We start from the raw sequence: 4,916 nt of genomic DNA on the forward strand, positions 1-4,916 counted from the left end.
TTCTACTGATAAACAAATGTTCAAGTAAATTCTTCAAACCATTTATTATTGGTATCAACAATTATCTCTCAGAAGAGATTTACAAAGTCCCGGTTTTTAGGATTTATTTATTGTTTAACTTTTCAGTTAGAGCTTTACAATAATAATCAATTAAATTTTGAAGAAATAAATTTTCAAAACATTTATTATTTTTCATAATAATATTATCTTATAATAAATCTGAAAAGTAGCATTTTTTTCTTAAATTTTTTCAACAAGAGTGAGGTAATAATTACTTAAATTTTGCGAACATGTTTTCAAGCAATTTATTATTGTTTATAACTATTTTCTCTTATAGTAATACTAGAAAGTTCCATATCATTTAACTTTTAATTATTATTCGTTGATAACTAATACCCTAAAGAAAACTTAAAAGTTTTAGAAAAAACTGCGAGTTTCTAGCAATTGTTTAAGAGAACATAGTTATAAATAATAGTTTAAAACATTATATTTGTTAACTAGCATTAATTATAACACTAATAAGTGTAAGGTAAACGAAAAGATAGAAATCGCAGAAAAAGTTGTATTTATCTATTCTTTTCTAAACATTTTTACTTTGATTTGGGGTTTTAGTTATAAATAAATAATAGCCTTTAAAAATATTCATTATTTTTCCTTTCATGTAATACAAAAAAACTTTGTTATTTAATTTTAATCAACAAAGGATTTTTTTATTCTTGAATCAATTATTTTCTATTTGCAACTGTTTTACGGAAATTCGTTTTACTTAGGAAGTAGCGCTGTTCTTCTTAAATATTCGTTACAAGAATTGAAATTTAATGCATTATAATTACCTAAATATAACAAAAATGGAATAAAACGATCTGCTGTTAATTGCAATTCGTTTAAAATTAAACAAAGATTTCCCTCGAATCTAGATACAAGGTTGCAATGTCATCATTTTGAGGAAAAATAATTCGAGGAAGAACCTTGCTGGAGGTAAAGTAATCTATGTACATGTATTTCACTATTAAATTTTTTTATGAATTGAAGCTAATAAAAATTTGTGCTAAATAAGAAACTATTAAAGTGATCATGAAAAATCAAATTTGCACAATATTTTGTAACATCTAAATGAGAATTACCAGATTGAGGTGCAAAACTAAATATAATATACATTTGATATAACCGTGATAGGTGACGAGAATTCATTCAATAAAACTCAGGGAACCTTAACAAAAGTTTATTCGCAATTGCCAAACAAAATTAATCGATGCTTTGAGCTTTAATTGTAAAAGGTATGTGCACAAATGGAAGAGCAGTATAAAAGCCAATATACGCGCGCTTTAGGCGTACTCAAACTTGCGAGCAAAACGAGCCTCGCAAACAGCGAGGTATAAAAACGTGCCCGCTGGCAGGCTATTGCGCATTTGCATGCCAAGAACATCAGTTTCAGCCATGCCTTTAACTTTTTAGTAGGCACTGTTGTAAAGTTAACTAGAAATGCACAAAATCGCCACTCCTCCCACGCTCTGTACACTTATCACTTAGTATTAGGCGTTGAGCTGCCACCAATTCTAAGATCACTCCCTCTCTCTAACATGGGTACGAAACTCTAGTCTATTTTCTGCCAAACTAAGCGGGTTGACAAGTGGGGAAGTAGTGATTTCTGGGGACTACAGGAGAGGCGCTGCAGTAAAAAGCATTACACTGTGCATGTACGAAAGTTCGTCCGTCCGCCCATCCATCTTTCCATCCCACTATTTATCCAGCCATCCATCCAACCATTCATGCATCCATTCATTCAACTATCTATCTATCCATCTATTTGGCGGCTACTCTGGCGGCAACGTAGCTACTGATAGGGCCTTACAAGCCAGACAGGCAAAGAACGAAGAGCAGAGGGACTAGAAGGAACACCTAGGGGAAGGATCTCCGAATTCAAACCAAACATGGAGCGTGTTGATAAAAACATTATACCCCAAGTGGGGAAAGATCTCACCGTCGATTTTGATCGATGCAAACCCCGGTGGTCGACACTGGCCCCGTGGGTTTTGGGAGTTTCTAGCGGGAATGGACACTTCTGCGAGGACGCCACCCAGAACTAGGTCGCTCTTGATGCAAGAGGAGACGCACAAGGCAAAACGGAAGATGAAGAAACTTCCGTTGGTGGCTTACAAGTCCAAACAGAAGATCTGCGAGATCAGCAGCTTTCTCGCGTATGAAGTGGATATTGTACGTTTAATGGGGTTCCAAAACTGGTTGAAGGATATCGGCGATGGTTCTGAAGAGGCGTACGTAGAGGATGTAGTTTAAGAAAATGTGTGACTGCGTCTTCAGTTCTATCCATCTATTCATCCATCCATCCATCCATTCACTTAACCATCCATCCACCCACCCACATATTCATCAAAGTATCAAACCATTTAACTATCTATTAATCCATCCTTAAATCCATCTGTCAATCCTTTACTCTACCTATTCACCCAACCATCCATAAATCTGCCCATCTATCTATGCACTTATCCATCCATCAATCCATTCACCCATTCATTCTTCCATTCACCCATCTATCCATTACACATCCACCCATTTATCCATTTATCCATTGATTCCATACAGACATCCATCCATACAACCGTGCATCTGTTTATCTACCCATCCATTCATATATTATATATCTTCACAAATAGGTGAATTAAATTTTTGTTTTCGTTTTGGAAGTATTGCGTGTTTTGTTATTCACAAGAATGTCATAAATTTTTTTTCAATACTTCCATACATCATTTTTTGCTTCCAAATAGCGATTTCTTAAGATTTTAGTAAAGAAGAAACCATTAACGTGGATAAACCCTCATGATCTAAAATTTACAACAGACGCTGCCAGGTCAGCAGAGCGACGCCACTACAAGGCAGGAGTGTATGACAAAAGCAAATAGTATTCTCGGCGGTTAATCGTGTCGTCTGCTTCAGTCATTTTCATTTAGTATGGAAAATGTCACAGAAAATTAGCTTCACTTTACTGTCAGTCACTCAGTGTTTAGGTGATGTGTTGCGTAACCAGTTGTAACCAGGCATTACGAAAATGTCGAAGGAAAACAAGAGGAAGTGTGTATCTTTCAGAGACTTGTAAGCTTTTAGACCAGGTGAAATCAGGTGGCTCAAAACAGTCTATTTTGCATAATTTATTTTTTTACTGAGAAAATTACAAATCTTTAGAATGAAAATCTAGGTTCGATTTTAACAGCTTTTAAAATAATGAGTTGAATTTTCATCTTTTTCAATTATGATACCATTCACTTTACACTGCGTCATTCGAAAATCTTATAAATTAAAAATTCTCCATTTTTGATCTTTATTTTGAAGCTGGCATTTTTAATTTAAAGAATTTGAAAATGCAGGCTTGAAGACTTGAACAATTATCTTCTAACATTTATTACTTATTAAAATATGTATAAGTTCTTAAGAACTTCAAAAAGAATTTTAAATTGGAAAAAATTTAAAACAAATTTTAGATTTTTCAAGATCTGGAAATACAATTTTTAATCTCTTTAAGGACGTTTTTACTATTTAAAATACAAATGATTTAACTTTTAATTTATAAAGTGTTCAGTTGGAAATTTTAATTTTTCAAGTTTCAATGTGTCCAGTTCTAATTTAAGTGCTTTAATGCTTAGTTTGCTTTTATGAGTTCAAATGGAAAAATGCTTTCCCTTAGAGCTTACATTTTTTCATTTTATTAATCGTGAAAAACGTTTGCGAGCGGGAAAGACACGGGAAGTGGGCGGAATTTTTTTTATCGGGTTAAAATTGCCACCCAGATATATATACGTACAGGTGCCGCAGCTCCATGAACACGAACATGGAGTTTAACACGTATTTTCCATAAAAAAAAGACGTTCTTGTCAATCTTATTTGGAATCCTAAATATTATTTCAAACGAGTTGAAACTCACAATTTCTCTTCAAAATCAGCCATAGGATACGAATAAATAATCAGATTTCAAATATAAACACCAAAAGTCTGCTTTATAGGGTCCCGAAAAACCCATCATCAGTGAAAAAATGAGTTTTGCGAATTTTTGGCGCTGATTATGACTTCTTGTAGGTTTTTAGATGCAAATAGCTTGTGGCACATAAAATACCATATCATACTGATGATTATATGTTCACATACATTTTAAAAATAATTTATTATTATCTTTAGCTATTTTTTCATAGAATAGATTTAAAAAGACGGGGTTTTTTCAGAAAATTTCCACTTGTCCAATTTTCAATTAGAGGAAAGTGATAGTTTATCGGTGTTAGCAAAGTGATAGTTAAACCAATTTATTATTATTGTTAATGATATCCTCTTAGAAAAATTCTAGAAAATTTCAGTTAGAAAAAATTCAATTTTATAAAAATTTTAATTCGCTAAATCGCCTTTAAATTTTTGTGAGAATTTATGATCGAATTAGTCTTAAATATATCCCTTCAAGTATGCATTTAAATCTAAATTTCTAAATGCAGGCTGGACACTTCTGCTATCCTTCAAGGCTACTGAAAACTTTCTTTACCTTCGATGATCTGAAAATTTAGGATTATCCCAAACATCTGTAGTCTAAGCTGTGTAATGATTTATATTTTTTGTTTGTTTAACCTAGCCTTCGTTGCCACTTAATATTTTATAGCCCTCAACTGAACCTTACTAAATCTTCGCTGATTCACGCTTCCTACCTGAAACAACTGCATCTATCTATTATACCAGTCAAGAATTCCAATAAATCGTGTTCTTTATACGAGGGTAGTTCAATAAGTCCTTAGAATGAAGTATAAAAACAATTTTTTTTAGGTAATTTTTTTTTATTTTTCAACATAATCTCCTTGGAGCTCTATACACTTGATCAATCGCTTTTCAAGTTTTTTTAATCCTTCAGAAAAGTGCGTTTTCGGAAG

This window comes from Belonocnema kinseyi, chromosome 10 (genome assembly GCF_010883055.1).
Source record: "Belonocnema kinseyi isolate 2016_QV_RU_SX_M_011 chromosome 10, B_treatae_v1, whole genome shotgun sequence".
Lineage (NCBI taxonomy): Eukaryota > Metazoa > Arthropoda > Insecta > Hymenoptera > Cynipidae > Belonocnema > Belonocnema kinseyi.